Below are 23,022 nucleotides of genomic sequence, written 5' to 3' on the forward strand. Positions count from 1 at the left end.
AAATGTAAGCAAAAACCAATCACATCTTGAATACTGTGTGCAGATGTGGTCGCCCCATCTCAAATAAGATATATTGGAATTAGAAAAGGGCAACAAAAATGATTAGGGGTATGGAACGGCTTCCATATGAGGAGAGATTAATAAGACTGGGACTCTTCAGTTTGGAAAAGAGACGGCTAAGGGGAGATATGATTGAGGTCTATAAAATCATGACTGGTGTAGAGAAAGTAGATAAGAAGTGTTGTTTACTACTTCTCATAACACAAGAACTAGGCGTCACCAAATGAAATTAATAGGCAGCAGATTTAAAACAAACAAAAGGAAGTATTTCTTCACACAATGCACAGTCAACCTATGGAACTCCTTGCCAGAGGATGTTGTGAAGGCCAAGACCATAACAGGGTTCAAAAAAGAACTAGATAAATTCATAGAGGATAGGTCCATCAATGGCTATTAGCCAGGATGGACAGGAATGGTGTCCCTAGCCTCTGTTTGCCAGAAGCTGGGAATGAGCAACAGGGGACTGATCACTTGATGATTACCTGTTCTGTTCATTCCCTCTGAGGCACTGGTCACTGTCAGAAGGCAGGATACTGGGCTAGATGGACCTTTGGTATGACCCAGTAGGGCCATTCATAGAATCACAGAATTCTATGGGAGGTCATCTAGTCCAACTCCCTGCTCAAAGCAGGAAAACATTCTTATGTTCTTATTCTTATGTTCTTACTTTAGCTGGCTGGAAACCCTGAAGGACAATTTGAGATGTGGACATGTTACCCGATGTCCTCCTAATGAAGCCCTCTGTTGATGTGAAGCTAAATTGAATCACAAGGTCTGTTTTACCTCAGATCCTCCATTTCCTCTTCTTCACAGGACCTCGGCACTTGCACCTTAGTTGTGATATAAAACTCTGTTCTCAAAGTATTTACCAGCAGTAATTAGGAACCTAAATCAACACTAAACAAGTGAAAGAAATAAGTTTTTCTTTCTTTCCCACAATAACTTTTGCAGGTTTACAGGCTGTTGAAATGAAAAGTCACAGAAAAGGATATGCAGTATGTGTCCAACAAAACCCAACAGGACAGAAACACTTCAGACACCTCTGCATAGGTCAAGCATGTGAAAAATAAACAGAAAAATATTCCAAACCCAAGTCTCTGAGACTTAGATCTCCACTATAATAAAAGGACAAAAGCAATCAAAGAGGAAAACAATTCTATAGACAGACCAGTCAATTTTTACCTGGACCAATTTTAGAAAGGAAATTGTAAAACCTTCCAGGAATGATGGACGCTTGAATTTTAAAAAATGTTCCATGCACAAATGAAAGAATTAATTTTGCTCTCTGACTTTTCATCAGCAGTTTCCTGTTAAACTCTGATCAGGCAAAAGGAAATGTACTTATGTGATGGCTATGGTGCTGCTCGGGTGTGCACCTGGATTCCCAGAAATCTAAAGAGCAAGTTTTCAGATAGTGGTGAAATTGTCTCTGAGCTAGAACTTTCCAATATCTTGTTACCTAATTTGTAGGCAGGGTGACTTTAGGTTCCCCACCCCCTTATTAAATAGTGTTATGTCATAAGAGAAATACATTATTATATATTAAATATATTAGTAATTTTATGTTAGGTGATTCACCTCAGAGCATTAGAATTATTACCACACTATTATGATAAAAGGTCTAGAAAACTTCACCTGTGAGGAAAGGTTAAAAAACTGGGCACGTTTAGTCTTGAGAAAAGACGACTGAGGGGGAACCTGATAACAGTCTTCAAATATGTTAATGGCTGTTATAAAAAGGATGGTGCTTAATTGTTTTCCATGTCCACTGAAGGAAGGAAGAGTAGTAATCTGCACCAACAGAGATTTAGGTAGATATTAGGAAAAACTTTTATAGTTAAAGGACAAAAAGAAAAGGAGTACTTGTGGCACCTTAGAGACTAACAGTTTTTCCACTGAATGCATCCGATGAAGTGAGCTGTAACTCACAAAAGCTTATGCTCAAATAAATTTGTTAGTCTCTAAGGTGCCACAAGTCCTCCTTTTCTTTTTGTGAATACAGACTAACATGGCTGCTACTCTGAAACCTATAAAAGGACAGTTATGCACTGGAACAGGTTACCAAGGGATGTGGTGAAATCCCCAGCACTGGAGGCTTTTTCAGAACAGGGTAGACAAACATCTGTGAGGGTTGGTCTAGGTATACTTGGTCCTGCCTCAGCATGGAGGCAATGGACCAGCTAACCTCTCAAGGTTCTTTCCAAACATACATTTCTATGATTTTTGTCTGAATGTTGGCCTTTTGTCCCTAGAGATTTAACTTAAATTATATAACCAGTATTACAAATATTTTCTTGGAGAAGTCGGATTTTCTCTCTTTGCAGTGATATTGAGGCCTAAAGTAGTACTTTATTATAGACGGAAAAACGTTCTATTGATCATTGTTATATTTAATGATACATGGATTTTTTTTTTTATATTTTAGCCTTTGAAATTAGAAATAGGAAGAAAATTAGAGTAAGAAGAAAAGGCAACCCAAGGTTTTAACTTCAAAACAAGTAATCTCAAAACAACTGGGATTCTAACACTAACAATTACTGAATCTCCTCCTCATTCAAAATGCCTCACAAGAAATTTATGAAGGCTTCTTTGCAAAGTCCCATATTATTAACATTATCATGCACACTATATATAAATGTTGATAGGTGCAAAGCAATGTACACTGTAAAAAATAATCCCAATTATTCATATAAAATGATGGGTTCTAAATTAGTTGTTATCAATCAAGAAAGATCATGAAGTTATCGTGGATAGTGCTCTGAAAATATCTGCTCAATGTGCAACAGCAGTCAAAAAAGCTAACAATGTTAGGAACCACTAGGAAAGGGATAGATGATAAAACAGAAAATATCATAACGCCACAATATAAATCTATTGGACACCCACTCCTTGAATATTCTGAGCAGTTCTGATCACTCCATCTCAGAAAAGACACATTAGAATTGGAAAAGGTACAGAGACAAAAATGATGATGGTTATGGAATAGCTTCCACAGAAAATAGACTGGGACTATTCAGCTCAGAAACGAAATAACTAAGGAGGGATACGATAGAGGCCTATAAAATCATGAATGGCAGGGAGAAAGAGAATAGGGAAGTGTTATTTACGCCTTCACATAATGCAAGAACCAGCACGTCACCATATGAAACTAATAGGCAGCAGGCTTAAAACAAACAAAAGGAAGTACTTCTTCACACAATGCACAGTCAACCATCAACCTGTGCAACTTATTGCCAGGGGATGTTGTAAAGGCCAAAAGCGTAAGTGGCTTCAAAAAGGAATTAGATAAGTTCATGGAGGATAGGTCCGTCAATGATTATTATTAACCAAGATGGTCAAGGATGCAACCCCATGCTCTGGGATGCCTTAAACCTCTGACTGCCAGAAGCCTGGACAAGATGACAGGGGATGGACCACTCAGTAAGTTGTCCTGTTACGTTCATTGGTCAGTTTTGTTGTTTTTAGTTCTTTTCCACTCATACAGTGCTCTAATAGTTGGATTGCAAACACTGGAGAATTTTAAATAGAAAATCTTGTTTTCACCGGAATTTCAAAAACATAACATGTGAAAGCAAAAATTCTATTTTTATCTTAAGTTACGTAAAATAATTTTTTCTTTAACCAAAACCTTGGGATGTTTTAGGCTCAAAATGTAAGTGTCCCTTCAAACCAATCTAGAGTGAACAGAATTAGATCATAAACATAAAATGATCTACCTTTATAACATTTTCATTTTTAGCTTCCTGATAGAAGACTTGATCACTGAAACATAACATCATAAACGACAGCGAGATTAATTATTTCCTGTTTTGGTGGTAACTGAATTTACACCTTGATCAAAAACATACTTTCTAAATTCACAATCCAGTTACACCTGTGCTGAATAAATCGGACGTCCAGAGTATAACTGTTGTTTTCAGTCAACATGCAATGATGGGGTCCTTAAACACTGCCCTGTGAAACTAAATTATGCACATGTGCTATACACATATCTATGCATGCAAGCAAGCTATGTCTCTGTGGTTTGCTTGTACTTTTATATATCACATTATGACAATTGCTAGAACTGCACCTTCTTAGGGAAAATCTATCCTAAATAAAGTTTACAATACTCTTTTAAGTACATTTTAAAAAACACCACCACCCTCTACAGGCCACTGCTAAACTTTTCCTGTAGCTAACCTACACAGACTGCAGTGCATGTTAAAACACAATAGGTAAGTAACCTTCCAGAACACTGGGTAGACTCAAGCCTCTTCAGCACTCAAGCAGGTCAGCTTACACAGCCACAGCACATCAGTCACTAAGAGCGACCTGTATTTATTTACCTCAGGCTGCCCTCAATTTTATTTTCAACATGAAGTGATAAATATGTTGCAAATGCATGTCTTAACTTCATATATTGACTATTAAAGGCTGCCAGGATCCAGCATATTTGAAGATTAATCTCTAAATAGATCTTTCATCATTTCCCCAAATCTGTTTCCATGCTCAGCAGTAAGCCACGACTGTAGATAAAATGTTGTATCTGTGACCAATTTAGTGATATATTATTTCTCTTTAGAATCAGCCATGATATTATCATGGTGCAAGCAGTTTTAGGCATCTGTTGCAATTTGTGTCTTAGCAACAACAGGCTGCCACAGTAACGTGTTCCAAAATCTTTTTTTTAATGAAGGTTCCTCTGAACTAGGTGAGCCTTTACCCCACCCCACCCCTCAATGCTCCATGAGCAGTAATGCTCATTTTCATTTCACTTTTTATGATAAAAACTAAACGGGTACATTAAATAGCTCCTAATTTACATGTGTGGACTTGAAATAAAAACGGTGAGCATAAGTGGTCCCAGAACCACAAACTTCTAAACACAATTTGGGAAGCTTGCCTTGACAAATGGGGGTGGAGCTACTCGAATATGTTCTGCAGAACATAAGATTCCACTTTTTTCTTTAAATTAAGTTGTTGCCCTTATGGCTGCAAAAAAACAAATTTTTTTTATGTCCAACAAGTAACTAAAAGTTTTGTCTCCATGAGTCTGCAGACAGACAGCTCCAACATGCCTGCTGAGGCTCACTGAGGCTGTTTGAAAAAGCAGAACAAAATTAACATAACTCTTATCAGTTTTATTGATGCTGTTCAGGAGCCGGTGAGTAGGATTTAAACCCAAGTATCATGTTAGTTTATTGCCTCTTCTACTTCGCAAGGCTATGAACTGCATTGGAAAAAGGACCTGAAGCTATTCACAAGGTAAGACCGTCTCTCCCTCTCTCTCTCACACACACCCCCCACCGACCCCCAAGAGGGATCCCTCTCCCCCTATTCAGGATCCACAACACTGGGAAAAGCATATAGTAGGAATCCCTGCCTCCCCTGCAGCCAGGAAACTCTAGGATGGAGAAGAATCAGAAAACTCCTCCCTACCAGCACATGGGGAAGGGGAGTAGCTGTAGATTTATTAGACACCATTGAGACAGACTAATGCAAAAAGGTAGAGACTCCAATCAGGGTCTAGCGACAGCACCCTAAGACAATCCTGAGCTCCCTCATCCTTCTCAGCCACTATTGGCAGGTAAACCCAAGCTTCTCACCCGGACCTTACAGACTGAGGCCCCCATCCCCATATCTTTTGTATCTTCCCCTCAGACAAGCAGCTGTCTGAGAAATTTTTTAAGCCCTGCCTAAAGGGGCTTCCGGGTTCACTGGGGAAGAAGAATAAACTTAAAACTCCTATTTTTCTCCATCCCTCTCTCCACAGCTAGCCCAGCTGCCTTTCTGGCAGAGAGTTGGGATCTTTTCAAGTATTAATCATAGTTAGGCTTGGAAGGCTTAGATTTTTTTCAACAAATGTCAATAAACATTGATTTCACCAGATACACAAACCGGTGAAAACTGATATTTCCATTGATAATAATGGAAATTTACAGAGAGGCAAAGAAAGAAAAGTACTGCTTGAGAATTTATTAGAGTAATTTAAGACTATTTACTTCATATATTTTGACATGTGATGTTGAAAAATTAGGCTTTAATTGTTTTAAAGCTTTAACTTTTTGAATTTCAACATCTACTGTCATTAAAAAATTATTCTCTGATCCCCCTCCATGATTTCCCACAATTTTGAAAATTTAAATAAAAAATAAAAATACAATGCTTAAAATTGAACATATTTATTGTCCATTGAAATTATAAAAAAGTAAAAATTGAATTCTGGCAAGCCTAACCATAGGTAGCATAAAGTTGTTACTGCTGACAGTCTCAGACGTAACCCGGAGACTTTTCTGAATATAAAGTCCAGAGCAGGTTAGTACCACTTTAACCAAACAGAAATAGAGGGATATGGTTCTTTATTGAGAGTGCATCAAGTTCACTTACTGTCCTGGCTAAGATAATCAGTATCAAAAAGGTTACCTTGACGCATAAAATAATGGCAAGGCATCTACAAGGATTCAAGAGGTTTAGTGAGGTCTTGCAGCTATGGTAACCAGATTTTCACAGTGAACAACAGACACCTATTTCTCCTCTCTCTCTTTCCCCTTGTCCTTCAGTCTACTCCCCCCATTTCTTTTTCCTTGTCCTTCAATTCTATTATTTATTTTAATTATTTAAGTGCCATCTGGCTACTTTATAAAACAAACAGTTTTTCAAAAAGAACCATTTTTAAAAGCTTACACCACACTCAGTCTATTCAATTGCTGCATGAACAAGAGATTAACCCCTTAGATAATAAACACCTTCCACAACTCATTTTGTTCACATAAAGAACAGGAGGACTTGTGGCACCTTAGAGACTAACCAATTTATTTGAGCTTAAGCTTTCTTGAGCTACAGCTCACTTCATCGGATGCATTCAGTGGAAAATACAGTGGGGAGATTTATATACACAGAGAACATGAAACAATGGGTGTTATCATACACACTGTAACAGAGAGTGATCAGGTAAGGTGAGCTATTACCAGCAGGAGGGGGCGGGGGGAGAAAACCTTTTGTAGTGATAATCAAGGTGGGCCATTTCCAGCAGTTAACAAGAACGTCTGACGAACAGTGGGGGGGGGGGAATAAACAAGGGGAAATAGTCTTACTTTGTGTAATGACTCAACCACTCCCAGTCTCTATTCAAGCCTAAGTTAATTGTATCCAATTTGCAAATTAATTCCAATTCAGGAGTCTCTCGTTGGAGTCTGTTTTTGAAGGTTTTTTTTGTTGAAGAATAGCCACTTTTAGGTCAGAAATCGAGTGACCAGAGAGATTGAAGTGTTCTCCGACTGGTTCATGAATGTTAAAATTCTTGACATCTGATTTGTGTCCATTTATTCTTTTACGTAGAGACTGTCCAGTTTGACCAATGTACATGGCAGAGGAGCATTGCTGGCACATGACGGCATATATCACATTGGTAGATGTGCAGGTGAACGAGCCTCTGATAGTGTGGCAAACGTGATTAGGCCCTATGATGGTGTCCCCTGAATAGATATGTGGACACAGTTGGCAACGGGCTTTGTTGCAAGGATAGGTTCCTGGGTTAGTGGTTCTATTGTGTGGAGTGTGGCTGCTGGAGAGTATTTGCTTCAGGTTGGCGGGCTGTCTGTAGGCAAGGACTGGCCTGTCTCCCAAGATTTGTGAGAGCCGTCAGGAACACTATGCCCGATAATGTCATGGCAAACCTGGTGGCTAAACGTTGTGACTTTGTCCTCACCCATAACTATTTCACATTTGGGGACAATGTATACCTTCAAATCAGCGGCACTGCTATGGGTACTCGCATGGCCCCACAGTATGCCAATATTTTTATGGCTGACTTAGAACAACGCTTCCTCAACTCTCGTTCCCTAATGCCCCTACTCTACTTGCACTATATTGATGACATCTTCATCATCTGGACCCATGGAAAAGAAGACCTTGAGGAATTCCACCATGATTTCAACAATTTCCATCCCACCATCAACCTCAGCCTGGTCCAGTCTACACAAGAGATCCACTTCCTGGACACGACGGTGCTAATAAGCGATGGTCACATAAACACCACCCTATACCGGAAACCTACTGACCGCTATTCCTACCTACATGCCTCCAGCTTTCATCCAGACCACACCACATGATCCATTGTCTACAGCCAAGCTCTACGATACAACCGCATTTGCTCCAACCCCTCAGACAGAGACAAACACCTACAAGATCTCTATCAAGCATTCTTACAACTACAATACCCACCTGCTGAAGTGAAGAAACAGACTGACAGAGCCAGAAGAGTACCCAGAAGTCACCTACTACAGGACAGGCCCAACAAAGAAAATAACAGAATGCCACTAGCCGTCACCTTCAGCCCCCAACTAAAACCCCTCCAACGCATCATCAAGGATCTACAACCTATGCTGAAGGACGAGCCATCGCTCTCACAAATCTTGGGAGACAGGCCAGTCCTTGCATACAGACAGCCCGCCAACCTGAAGCAAATACTCTCCAGCAACCACACACCACACAACAGAACCACTAACCCAGGAACCTATCCTTGCAACAAAGCCCGTTGCCAACTGTGTCCACATATCTATTCAGGGGACACCATCATAGGGCCTAATCACGTTTGCCACACTATCAGAGGCTCGTTCACCTGCACATCTACCAATGTGATATATGCCATCATGTGCCAGCAATGCCCCTCTGCCATGTACATTGGTCAAACTGGACAGTCTCTACGTAAAAGAATAAATGGACACAAATCAGATGTCAAGAATTTTAACATTCATAAACCAGTCGGAGAACACTTCAATCTCTCTGGTCACTCGATTTCTGACCTAAAAGTGGCTATTCTTCAACAAAAAAAACCTTCAAAAACAGACTCCAACGAGAGACTGCTGAATTGAAATTAATTTGCAAATTGGATACAATTAACTTAGGCTTGAATAGAGACTGGGAGTGGTTGAGTCATTACACAAAGTAAAACTATTTCCCCTTGTTTAGTTCCCCCCTCCCACTCCCCCACTGTTCGTCAGACGTTCTTGTTAACTGCTGGAAATGGCCCACCTTGATTATCACTACAAAAGGTTTCCCTCCCCCCGCCCCCACTCTCCTGCTGGTAATAGCTCATCTTAAGTGATCACTCTTCTTACAGTGTGCATGATAAACACCCATTTTTTCTTGTTCTGTGTGTATATAAATCTCCTCACTGTATTTTCCACTGAATGCATTCGATGAAATGAGCTGCAGCTCACGAAAGCTTATGCTCAAATAAATTGGTTAGTCTCTAAGGTGCCACAAGTACTCCTTTTCTTTTTGCGAATACAGACTAACACAGCTGCTACTCTGAAACCTTTGTTCACATAAAGAAAAGGGGTACTTGTGGCACTTTAGAGACTAACCAATTTATTTGAGCATGAGCTTTCGTGAGCTACAGCTCACTTCATCGGATGGCATCCGATGAAGTGAGCTGTAGTTCACGAAAGCTCATGCTCAAATAAATTGGTTAGTCTCTAAGGTGCCACAAGTACTCCTTTTCTTTTTGCAAAGACAGACTAACACGGCTGTTACTCTGAAATTCGTTCACATAAATGCCTATTCTCCAAATGCCAGAGGAGACAAAAATGGACTTTACAGAACTTCTTTTGGCCACACATCTGCTCTTAGTCCTTTGCTCTCCCTTCTCCTGCATTCCACAGACAGATACCCTTTTGTCCCCCCAGACCTGACACCCACAATCCCTTCCCTCGCCAAGAGCAGATCCACAGGACACCCCCCGCCCCGAACACAAGCCCCTCCCCCACCCTCGCCACAGAGCCCAGCTGCGTAGCACCCTCCAGACACCAGCCAACACTCCCGACAGAGTCCAGCTGCAGGGCAGCCCCTCAGACACCAATCCCTACTCCCTACAAAGCCCAGTGGCGGGGAAGCCCCACAGACACCAGCCCCCACCAGACCCATGCGGTGGGGCAGCCCCCAGCGCCCCGCCTCCCCACAGAGCCCAGCCGTTGGGCAGCTCTCTGACACCAGCCCCCGCATCCCTGCAGAGCCCAGCCACGGGGAACCCCCAGAGCCCAGCCATGAGGCAGTCCACTGACACCAGCCCACCTTCCACAAAGACCCCAGCCAAGCGGCAGACACCAGACACCCCATGCCCTGAGAGCCCAGCCCCAGGGCAGCCCCCAGACATCAGCCCACCCAACTCCCCACAGAGCCCAGTTGTGGGGCAACCCCCTGACACCAGCTCCCCTTCCCCAAAGCCCAGCAGGAGGTCAGTCCCCTGACTCCAGCCCCACCTCCCCGCAGAGCCCAGCCCCGGGGCAGCCCCTGGCCAAAACACCTGCACCCCTAGATCCCAGCCGCGGGGCAGCCCCTGGCCCAAACACCTGCACCCCCAGAGCCCAGCCGCCCTCCCTCCCCCGCCTGCAGAGGCCAGTCATGGGGCAGCCCCCAGACTCCAGTGCCCCCTCCCCCCAAAGCCCAGCAGCAGGGCAGCTCCCAGACACACACACCCCCATGGAGCACAGCCACAGGGCATCCCCCTCACACCAGACCCCCTTCCCCACAAAGCCCAGCCCCCTGAAAAGCCCAGCAGTGGGGCAGCCCCCAGACACCAGCCCCACCTCCCCACAGAGCCCAGCCACAGGACAGCCCCTTGACACCAGCCCCTGCCGGGCCCAGCCATGGGGCACCTCATGACAGCAGTCCCCGCTCCCCGCAGAGCCCAGCCGTGGGACAGCCCCCTTACACCAGCCCCCCCTTTCCCCACAGAGCCCAGCTACAGGGCAGCTCCCTGACACCAGCCCCTGCATAGCCCAGCCATGGGGTAGCCCCTGGCCCAGACGCCACCACCCCCGGAGCCCAGCAGCGGGGCAGCCCCCTGACACCAGCTCCCCTACCCACAGAGCCCAGCCACAGGGCAGCCCACTGACACCAGCTCCCCCTACTCACAGAGCCCAGCCACGGGGCAGCCCACTGACACCAGCTCCCCCTACTCACAGAGCCCAGCCACGGGGCAGCCCACTGACACCAGCTTCCCCTACTCACAGAGCCCAGCCACAGGGCAGTCCCTTGCCCAGATGCCAGCCCCCACTGCCCACAAAGCCCAACTGCGGGGCAGACAGGGCCCTGCACCCCCAACTTCCTGCGATTCACCGTGACTCTCAGCCAGCCAGTAAAACAGAAGGTTTATTAGACGACAGGAACACAGTCCAAAACAGAGCTTGTAGTTATAGAAAACGGGACCCCTCAGTCAGGTCCATCTTGGGGACCAGAGAGGCCAGACCCCGGTTCTGGGCCTTCCACTCTGAAACCCCCTCCAGCAATCTCACCCAGCCACACACCCCGGCTCCTCCTCCAGCCTTTGTCCAGTTTCCCGGGCAGAAGGTGTCACCTGGCCCCAACCCCCTCCCAGGCTCAGGTTATGTGCTCAGGTATCATCGCTCAAGAGAACTCACACCCTGATATCCCACCACCATCCAGCACCAATGCAGACAGTACCAGTAAAACGCCCATGCAATATTCCCAGGTCAAAACTCCCCATTACCTACACTCCATCACACCCCCTCCCCACAGAGCTGAGCTGCGGGGCAGCCTCAGACACCAGTCTCCAATCCCCACAGAGCCCAGCCGGGGGGCAGCCTCTGGCCCAGATGCCAACACCCCCAGAGCATTTACTACCCCCCCACAACTTCTTCACTGTCCCGCCGGGAGAATGAGGATCAAAGAACATGCAACCTCCAGCCACGCCAGGCTGGGCGCTCCGCTCACTGTGAACTGGGCTCTGCAGCGCCCAGCGGCCCCTAGTGCAGCCAGAAATTCTGCAGGGGAAACAGGGAATTCTGCAAAATTCTGCATTCTGCAGTATTGCAGAATTCCCCCAGTAGTAATTTCCCTAGTGGGATCAGGGCTTCAGACTGTTAGTTCCTTGGGCGGGAACATTGTCATTTGTCCAGACGTGCACTAATCACAGTGGTACTAAATAAAAATTAGCAGTCTCTGCCACTAACCCTAGAGTTTATGGGCTTAGGAGAAGAGAGTTCCCTTAAGCAGTCTCTCCCCACCATAAAGATCTGTTATAGCAAAGCTTGACACTATCTCAAACCATCTCATGTATCTCTGACTTCCTAATATTGTAACCTTACACCCTGATTTGGGATATTAAAGAGGCAGTCATCTTAAGTATCATTTTTACAAGTTTGCAAAGATTAAAACTGAAAATGTTAAAAATCTAATTAGCTTTACACCTTTAATGTCATTTACTTTTTCCATTTCTCTCAGGTGGGAGACTGAAAGTAGTTTTTAGTCAATTTCACATTCAAATTCTCCTGCACTAGCCTAGCACTGCAAAGCATGGGGAAAAAAATCTATTGGTATCAGGTTGAATTTTTCCAAATATTAATTCAGGGACAATTTTGACTTGCCAATATCTATGTACTGTATACATTTCTAGCACACCTCAATACCCAAGGAGAACAACATTTTGGGACCACTTTATTTTAATGATTAGATTTGTCGACCAAATGAAAACCTTCCAATCTGCTTTACCCAGCCTTCTTGTCTGTCTTTGGATCCTGACCCAGATCAAGCTCACCATAAATCCAGGACAGTCGTCAGCTGTTTGTGGGGCCCGCTATTTACACCAACAAGCTCAGTCTGTGGCACATGAAAGCTAATAAACAATATGTTAGCTTATCATGGAGATCCTTCCACAAATCCTATTAACACACATTCTGCAAAATACCGATACTTTTTTATATACAGCCCAATTCAAAGTTATCCTATAATTAGACACTTAAAGGTTTACAATGCTTACAGATGGTAAATGAATGAGGACTGAGAATTATGGTCAGCCAATATCTAGGACTTGCTACAGTCAGTACCACAAAGTGCAAAACAGACAATTCTAGGCTGATGGGCCAGTGACCACTCCGAAGTCCAATTTCACATAAAGTTTAAACCATCTAAGCCACAAATGAGTGCTCACTCCTAAGATTTTAAGTGATAAGAAGCATTAAAGTTTAATTAAAAATTTGTGAAAATATACTAAGCAATCAGACTCACATCACAAGTAGCACAATGGGTATTCACAATTACATGATTTTAAGGAAAGGAAAGGCCACAGCTACATGATGTCAGCAGAACAGCAAACTTTTCCCCCCTAGCCAAAATTAGGATTCCTGTGCAGCTACGGAAAGAAGTCACCACCCTAAACCTGGAAATCCTGGGCAGCCCATCATTTCAGGCGTTGGCACCCTGACATCAGGATTCTCTGGCTATGTAGACTCCCTCCTCAGGCCCTACGCTACCAGCACTCCCAGCTATCTTCGAGACACCACTGACTTCCTGAGGAAACTACAATCCATCAGTGATCTTCCTGATAACACCATCCTGGCCACTATGGATGTAGAAGCCCTCTACACCAACATTCCACACAAAGATGGACTACAAGCCATCAAGAACACTATCCCCGATAATATCCCCGATAATCAGCAGGTTATCTCAAGTGCTTATATACAAATGCACAAAGCCTTGGAAACAAGCAGGGAGAACTGGAGGTCCCGGTGATGTCAAGGAATTATGACGTGATTGGAATAACAGAGACTTGGTGGGATAACTCACATGACTGGAGTATGGTCATGGATGGTTATAAACTGTTCAGGAAGGACAGGTAGGGCAGAAAAGGTGGGGGAGTAGCACTGTATGTAAGGGAGCAGTATGACTGCTCAGAGCTCCGGTATGAAACTGCAGAAAAACCTGAGTGTCTCTGGATTAAGTTTAGAAGTGTGAGCAACAAGAGTGATGTAGTGGTGGGAGCCTGCTATAGATCACTGGACCAGGGGGATGAGTGGATGAGGCTTTCTTCCGGCAACTCGCAGAAGCTACTAAATCGCACGCCCTGGTTCTCATGGGTGACTTTAATTTTCCTGATATCTGCTGGGAGAGCAATACAGCGGTGCATAGACAATCAAGAAAGTTTTTGGAAAACGTAGGGGACAATTTCCTGGTGCAAGTCCTAGAGGAGCCAACTAGGGGGGGAACTTTTCTTGACCTGCTGCTCACAAACCGGGAAGAATTAGTGGGGGAAGCAAACATGGATGGGAATTTGGGAGGCAGTGACCATGAGTTGGCTGAGTTCAGGATCCTGACACAGGGAAGAAAGGTAAGCAGCAGGACACGGACCATGGACTTCAGGAAAGCAGACTTCGACTCCCTCAGGGAACAGATGGGTAGGATCCCCTGGGGGACTAACATGAAGGGGAAAGGAGTCCAGGAGAGCTGGCTGTATTTCAAGGAATCCCTGTTGAGGTTACAGGGACAAACCATCCCGATGTGTCGAAAGAATAGTAAATATGGCAGGCGACCAGCTTGGCTTAACGGTGAAATCCTAGCGGATCTTAAACATAAAAAAGAAGCTTACAAGAAGTGGAAGGTTGGACATATGACCAGGGAAGAGTATAAAAATATTGCTCGGGCATGTAGGAATGAAATCAGGAGGGCCAAATCGCACCTGGAGCTGCAGCTAGCAAGAGATGTCAAGAGTAACAAGAAGGGTTTCTTCAGGTATGTTGGCAACAAGAAGAAAGTCAAGGAAAGTGTGGGCCCCTTACTGAATGAGGGAGGCAACCTCGTGACAGAGGATGTGGAAAAAGCTAATGTACTCAATGCTTTTTTTCCCTCTGTCTTCACTAACAAGGTCAGCTCCCAGATTGCTGCGCTGGGCATCACAGCATGGGGAGTAGATGGCCAGCCCTCTGTGGAGAAAGAGGTGGCTAGGGACTATTTAGAAAAGCTGGACGTGCACAAGTCCATGGGGCTGGACGAGTTGCATCCGAGAGTGCTAAAGGAATTGGCGGTTGTGATTGCAGAGCCATTGGCCATTATCTTTGAAAACTCATGGCGAATAGGGGAAGTCCCAGATGACTGGAAAAAGGCTAATGTAGTGCCAATCTTTAAAAAAGGGAAGAAGGAGGATCCTGGGAACTACAGGCCAGTCAGCCTCACTTCAGTCCCCGGAAAAATCATGGAGCAGGTCCTCAAAGAATCAATCCTGAAGCACTTACATGAGAGGAAAGTGATCAGGAACAGTCAGCATGGATTCACCAAGGGAAGGTCATGCCTGACTAATCTAATCACCTTCTATGATGAGATTACTGGTTCTGTGGATGAAGGGAAAGCAGTGGATGTATTGTTTCTTGACTTTAGCAAAACTTTCAAAACCGTCTCCCACAGTATTCTTGTCAGCAAGTTAAAGAAATATGGGCTGGATGAATGCACTATAAGGTGGGGAGAAAGTTGGCTAGATTGTCGGGCTCAACGGGTAGTGATCAATGGCTCCATGTCTAGTTGGCAGCCGGTGTCAAGTGGAGTGCCCCAGGGGTCGGTCCTGGGGCCGGTTTTGTTCAATATCTTCATAAATGATCTGGAGGATGGTGTGGATTGCACTCTCCACAAATTTGCGGATGATACTAAACTAGGAGGAGTGGTAGATACGCTGGAGGGCAGGGATAGGATACAGAGGGACCTAGACAAATTGGAGGATTGGGCCAAAAGAAATCTGATGAGGTTCAATAAGGATAAGTGCAGGGTCCTGCACTTAGGACGGAAGAATCCAATGCACCGCTACATACTAGGGGCCGAATGGCTAGGCAGCAGTTCTGCGGAAAAGGACCTAGGGGTGACAGTGGTTGAGAAGCTGGATATGAGTCAACAGTGTGCCCTTGTTGACAAGAAGGCCAATGGCATTTCGGGATGTATAAGTAGAGGCATAGCCAGCAGATCGAGGGACGTGATCGTCCCCCTCTATTCGACATTGGTGAGGCCTCATCTGGAGTACTGTGTCCAGTTTTGGACCCCACATTATAAGAAGGATGTGGATAAAGTGGAGAGAGTCCAGCGAAGGGCAACAAAAATGATTAGGGGTCTGGAGTACATGACTTATGAGGAGAGGCTGAGGGAACTGGGATTGTTTAGTCTGCAGAAGAGAAGAATGAGGGGGGATTTGATAGCTGCTTTCAACTACCTGAGAGGTGGTTCCAGAGAAGATGGTTCTAGACTATTCTCAGTGGTAGAAGAGGACAGGACAAGGAGTAATGGTCTCAAGTTGCAGTGGGGGAGGTTTAGGTTGGATATTAGGAAAAACTTTTTCACTAGGAGGGTGGTGAAACACTGGAATGCGTTACCTAGGGAGGTGGTAGAATCTCCTTCCTTAGAAGTTTTTAAGGTCAGGCTTGACAAAGCCCTGGCTGGGATGATTTAATTGGGGATTGGTCCTGCTTTGAGCAGGGGGGTTGGACTAGATGACCTCCTGAGGTCCCTTCCAACCCTGATATTCTATGATTCTATGAATGTCACGGCTAACCTGGTGGCTGAACTTTGTCCTTACCCATAACTATTTTACATTTGGGGACAATGTATAGCTTCAAATCAGCGGCACTGCTATGGGTACCCGCATGGCCCCACAGTATGCCAACATTTTTATGGCTGACTTAGAACAACGCTTCCTCAGCTCTCGTCCCCTAACGCCCCTACTCTACTTGCGCTATATTGATGACATCTTCATCATCTGGACCCATGGAAAAGAAGCCCTTGAGGAATTCCACCATGATTTCAGCAATTTCCATCCCACCATCAACCTCAGCCTGGTCCAGTCCACACAAGAGATCCACTTCCTGGACATTACAGTGCTAATAAATGATGGTCACATAAACACCACCCTATACCGGAAACCTACTGACCGCTATTCCTACCTACATGCCTCCAGCTTTCACCCTGACCACACCACACGATCCATCGTCTACAGCCAAGCTCTGCGATACAACCGCATTTGCTCCAACCCCTCAGACAGAGACAAACACCTACAAGATCTCTATCAAGCATTCTTACAACTACAATACCCACCTGTGGAAGTGAAGAAACAGACTGATAGAGCCAGAAGAGTTTCCAGAAGCCACTTACTACAGGACAGGCCCAACAAAGAAAATAACAGAATGCCACTAGCCGTCACCTTCAGCCCCCCAACTAAAACCCCTCCAATGCATTATTAAGGATCTATAACTTATCTTGAAGGATGACACAACACTCTCACAAATCTTGGGAGACAGGCCAGTCCTTGCCTACAGACAGCCCCCCAACCTGAAGCAAATGCTTCCCAGCAAGCACACACCACACAACAGAACCACTAACCCAGGAACCTATCCTTGCGACAAAGCCCGTTGCCAACTGTGCCCACATATCTATTCAGGGGACACCATCAGCCACACTATCAGAGGCTCGTTCACCTGCACATCCACCAATGTGATATATGCCATCATGTGCCAGCAATGCCCCTCTGCCGTGTACATTGGTCAAACTGGACAGTCTCTACGTAAAAGAATAAATGGACATAAATCAGCTGTCAAGAATTATAACATTCATAAACCAGTCGAAGAACACTTCAATCTCTCTGGTCACGCGATTACAGACATGAAAGTTGCGATATTACAACAGAAAAACCTCAAATCCAGACTCCAGCGAGAGACTGTTGAATTGGAATTCATTTGCAAATTGGATACAATTAACTTAGGCTTGAATAGAGACCGGGAGTTTCTATTATGAATTCGTATGAATTCATACCATTCATTATGAATGGTAACCTATTTCCCCTTGTTTTTTCCTACCCCCTCCCCCCCCGCCCCCAGACGTTCTTGTTAAACCCTGGATTTGTGCTGGAAATGGCCCACCTTGATTATCATACACATTGTAAGGAGAGTGATCACTTTAAATAAGCTATTACCAACAGGAGAGTGGGTTTGTGGGGGGAGAGAAAACCTTTTGTAGTGGTAAACACCCATTTTTTCATGGTTTGTGTGTATAAAAAGATCTTCAGTACTTTCCACAGCATGCATCCGATGAAGTGAGCTTTAGCTCAGGAAAGCTTATGCTCAGATAAATTGGTTAGTCTCTAAGGTGCCACAAGTACTCTTTTTCTTTTTGCGAATACAGACTAACACGGCTGTTACTCTGAAACCTGTCATAATGGGAGGTGGTGGAATCTCCTTCCTTAGAAGTTTTTAAGGTCAGGCTTGACAAAGCCCTGGCTGGGATGATTTAATTGGGTATGGGTCCTGCTTTTGAGCAGGGGGTTGGACTAGATGACCTCCTGAGGTCCCTTCCAACCCTGATATTCTATGATTCATAATGACAGGTTTCAGAGTAACAGCCGTGTTAGTCTGTATTCGCAAAAAGAAAAGGAGTACTTGTGGCACCTTAGAGACTAACCAATTTATTTGAGCATGAGCTTTCGTGAGCTACAGCTCACTTCATCAGATGCATACCGTGGAAACTGCAGCAGACTTTATATATACACAGAGAATATGAAACAATACCTCCTCCCACCCCACTGTCCTGCTGGTAACAGCTTATCTAAAAGCCATAAAAACCTGAAGCAAATACTCACCAACAACCACATACCACACAACAGAACCACTAACCCAGGAACTTATCCTTGCAACAAAGCCCGTTGCCAATTGTGCCCACATATCTATTCAGGGGACACCATCACAGGGCCTAATAACATCAGCCACACTATCAGAGGCTCGTTCACCTGCACATCCACCAATGTGATTTATGCCATCATGTGCCAGCAATGCCCCTCTGCCATGTACATTGGTCAAACTGGACAGTCTCTACGTAAAAGAATAAATGGACACAAATCAGATGTCAAGAATTATAACATTCATAAACCAGTCGGAGAACACTTCAATCTCTCTGGTCACGCAATCACAGACATGAAGGTCGCTATCTTAAAACAAAAAAACTTCAAATCCAGACTCCAGCGAGAAACTGCTGAATTGGAATTCATTTGCAAATTGGATACTATTAATTTAGGCTTAAATAGAGACTGGGAGTGGCTAAGTCATTATGCAAGGTAGCCTATTTCCTCTTGTTTTTTCCTACCTCCCCCCCCCCCCCCCCCCCCCGATGTTCTGGTTTAACTTGGATTTAAACTTGGAGAGTGGTCAGTTTGGATTAGCTATTACCAGCAGGAGAGTGAGTTTGTGTGTGTATGGGGGTGGGTTTTTGGAGGGGGGTGAGGGAGTGAGAGAACCTGGATTTGTGCAGGAAATGGCCTAACTTGATTATCATGCACATTGTGTAAAGAGTTGTCACTTTGGATGGGCTATCACCAGCAGGAGAGTGAATTTGTGTGGGGGGGTGGAGGGTGAGAAAACCTGGATTTGTGCTGGAAATGGCTTTTAGATAAGCTATTACCAGCAGGACAGTGGGGTGGGAGGAGGTATTGTTTCATGTTCTCTGTGTATATATAAAGTCTGCTGCAGTTTCCACGGTATGCATCTGATGAAGTGAGCTGTAGCTCACGAAAGCTCATGCTCAAATAAATTGGTTAGTCTCTAAGGTGCCACAAGTACTCCTTTTCTTTTTATGATTCATAAGAGAAGAGTGAATTAAAACCCCTCTAATTTTACAACATTCTTTTTGAGGCGGCCTGGCCAGCACAGCACAGCGAAGGTGCAGCTCTCATTTGTATCATAGCATTGCATTTTGTCTTGAAGACTCCGTCCCATTCTTATGTGCCCGAACATCTCGCTGTTCCTTTCTACCCTAGCTGCACGCAGAGAAGAGGGGCCCGCTGAACGGCCCACAAGGACGCGCTTTCTTGCTCGGAACCACCGGGAACGGGCTCTGCGCGGAGCCCCGACCACGCATCGCCACACGGCTCACGCTCGGCAGCCTTCCACGCGGCAGGAGCCGCGCTCGCCGCTCGTGCGCAAGCGAGGTCGCGGTTTACAGAGGCGACTGGGGCTGGGCGGAAGGACTCAGCAGGGAGACGGCTCGGCCGCCCGGCGCGGGCCGTTCCACGGCGGCCGCGCGCCACGGGAACCTTCGCGCTCATTTGCCCGGCGCGCTCGGGGGCTGCCCCCTCCCCAGCCAGCCCTGAGGCAGCCCAGGGGCCGCAAGCCCGCAGCCGCCACGCCCGCCAGCCCCGGCGCGGCCCCAGGAGCCCCACCCCCGGGCCCCGCAGCCGAGGCCGGGCGGGGCACCGTGACGGGGCCGGCCCCGCGGGGGGGCCGGGCACGCGTGGGCCTCTCCCGGCGGGGCTCTGGGTCTCGCGGGAAGGCGCTTGCAGGGGCCAGCGGAGCAGCCTCTCACCGTGGGGCGGCAGCTCGGGAGCCGGCAGCGGCAGCGCGTCCCGCGGGGGGCATGGCAGCGGCAGCGGGTCGAGACAAGCCGCCCTCAGCTCGGAGCCCAGTCAGGGCGGCGTGACCCGGAAGCAGAACCCCGATCGGCCGGAAGTGACGGTGGGGCGGCCGGCTCGGCTGTCCCGCTGGTTCGCTCCTCGTCCTGGGCTCGGGCGCGGGCCGGGCCCGGCCCCTGCGTTCCCCTCGGCGGCGCCGGGCGCGGGGGAGCGCGGGCAGCCAGGTCGGTTGAGCCCCGCCCGCCGCAGGTGCCGCCCGGCCACGAGGTGTCACCCGGGAGCTGCTCGGCCCCGGCTCTCGCTGCCAGGGCCCGGCCGGGGGCCCCGCCTGGGGACAGACCGTGCCGCGGGGGGTCGCTCTGGGCTGGGGGCAGGGAGGGGAGCCGCGCTGGGGCCTGGGCAGCGGCTCCCGGGTGCAGGCCCCAGGCGGCGCTTACCTCAGGTGGCTGCCGGGAGCCGCGGCATGTCCCTTACACCGACGCGGAGAAGGGACCCCAGGCACTGCCCCTGGAGCTCCCATTGGCTGCGGGTCCCGGCCAATGGGGCGCCGCTTGTGGTGGGGGCAGTGTGCAGCGCGGAGTCCCCTGGTTGTCCCTCCGCGTAGGAGCCGGACGGGGACCACGTTGCTGCTCCCAGGAGCCGCATGGAGCGGCCCCGACCCTGTTCCCCAGGCGCAATGCCAGAGCAGGGCAAGCCCCAGACCCTGCTCCGCAGCAGGAGACTGAGGCAGGAGTGAAATAGCTGGCGGGCCGAATGCGGCCCGCGGGCTGTAGTCTGCCCACCCCTGCTCTGGCGTGTCCTGAAGTGCAGTGAAACAGCCAGGATGCGTGGAGGAGGCCTGCGATTGCCAAGGTGGTGAGCACCGCGGCTGCCTGACGCGAAGGTTCGCTTACTCTACTGGTAGCTGAGCACCCAAGCTAGGCATGACACAGGAACAAGTGAAGGTGTGACCCATGCCTGCGGGAGCTTACAGGGTGAGATCCTGATCATGCAATGGGATCGCCAAGGGCTGGTGTTCGACTTTCTGGGGTCAGCAGCCGAAGCCCAAGACCAAGCCTCACCGTCTGGAGCCGAAGACTGTGCCCCATTGTATGAGGCCAAAGCTGAAGCCTGAGTCTCACCAGACGGGTCCGAAACCTAAGGACTTCATCCCTTAGTGGCAGGGCTCAGGTCACAGGCCCCCTGCCTGGGGCTGAAAGCCCTTTGGCTTTGGTTCCCCCGCCCAGAGTAGTGGAGCTTGGGCTTTGCTGCCGCCGCCACCCCCACCAGCACCACCCCCGTTTTGTCAGAAAGGGGTCAGGTGAAGGGGTAGAGTTTGAGAATCCCTAAACTAGAGTAATAAAAAGGAGTTTGCAGTGCTGTTGTTGCTATGTTGGTCCCAGGGTAAGAGAAACAAGGTGAGAGAGGAAATATATTTTATTGGACCAGCTTCTGTTGGTGGAAGGGACAGGCCTTCAAACAACACAGAGCTGCACTGACCTGAGGAAGAGCTGTGTGTAGCTTGAAAGCTTCTTCCCACCAACAGAAGTTGGTCCAATAAAAGATCACCCACCTTGTCTCTAATTAAAAAGGGGGTGGCAGAGGGAGAGAAGGGAAAATAGGTAGGACAATGGTTGCAGTAATAAGATCATACAGGTACTCTGCTATTTTACCTTTTTTTTTTTCTTTTTTTTTAAACTTGTACTCTCAAGCCAAAGTGAATGTTAGGAGGGATGTGAAGGAAGGGGAGAGAGATGGCATGGCAGTTAGGTTTGGAAACTAATTACACGTGTAATGAGCAGCATATAAGAAAGTCCAGAGGAGGGGAAGGAGGAAATTAAATGAAGATGAGAAATTCTCCATTTATTTTTCATATTGCTCCTGAATGCATTGCTATATTTTCAGCTTTTGATTATCATCCAAAAAAGTTCTGCATATAATTAAACTTTCTAAATAATTTTCTCTGCTTCAAAAAAGCAAAACATATCTCAGAAGTGTTGTGAGGCCTGTTTATAAAACACTTTGAGAACCATGGATGGAAGGCACCATAGAAGAGTAGAGTATTTTATTTTCATGATGTGTGGCATTCAAGTGGACTTTGTTAGAAATTAGGGAACATACTTGATAGCCTTAATACTTGTCAGGCTTTTTTTAAATTTCACATTACAATATTCACTGTGTTTATATTGCATTCAGGAACCCTTCAAATTTTTTAATACCTGTACATTCCCTTTGACTTGACTATATAACCAAGTTGCAAGTCTCTAAAGCATACTAGATTTTGCAGAATGTTCAACTTTTTAAGACTATTCAGGTTGCCTGTTCTACTGAGTGAAAGTATCCACAGATCTTAAGGGAAGGTGCACTGAGTTGGGAACTTTACAGACTGCTGTTTGTATTTCTGTGCACTTCATAGCCCAGATGACAGACCAAGACTTCAATCCTAGAAGGTAGTCAAGTGGTAGCCACCCCATTTTACAAATCACCAGAGAGGTTGCAGTTGGCAGTAGAACTCTAGGAATAGGTTTCTAACATGATAGACCCTATCTTTATCTGCTGATCTACACTGCCTGTCAGACTAAATGTGCCAAACCTATGTGTTTTCTTTATCCTATTGCTAACGACTAGATCACACTTCCTTCCCAGAGCCAGGGATAGAACTGCAGTTCTAACTGCCAATATTCTGCCTAGCAAATAGGTCTGTGAATTACTCTCTGTATGTGTCAAGACTCCCTCTACGGCAGGGGTTCCCAAATGGTGGTACGTGTACTCCTGGGAGTATGTGAGACATATCTGGGGGATATGTGGGAGAAATTGTGTAATGGTGGATTTTATTT

The 23,022-nt window shown here is 46.5% G+C and overlaps 1 protein-coding gene across 3 annotated transcripts in view; it reads right to left on the reverse strand.

The window, feature by feature from the left end:
- The window catches only part of EYA3 (EYA transcriptional coactivator and phosphatase 3), a 128,121-nt gene extending 107,829 nt beyond the window's left edge, over nt 1–20,292 (reverse strand). For 2 of the 3 annotated variants that reach the window (XM_077838119.1, XM_077838117.1), the window contains exon 1: nt 20,161–20,292. The gene's annotated coding sequence lies outside the window, so the exon portion shown is untranslated. Of the gene's footprint in view, nt 1–18,592; nt 18,675–20,160 lie in introns of all 3 variants that reach the window. The other variant, XM_077838118.1, reaches the window with a different exon arrangement.
- Nucleotides 20,293–23,022: the final 2,730 nt, after the last annotated feature.

The sequence above is a fragment of the Eretmochelys imbricata genome, chromosome 19 (assembly GCF_965152235.1).
Source record: "Eretmochelys imbricata isolate rEreImb1 chromosome 19, rEreImb1.hap1, whole genome shotgun sequence".
NCBI classification, from domain to species: domain Eukaryota; kingdom Metazoa; phylum Chordata; order Testudines; family Cheloniidae; genus Eretmochelys; species Eretmochelys imbricata.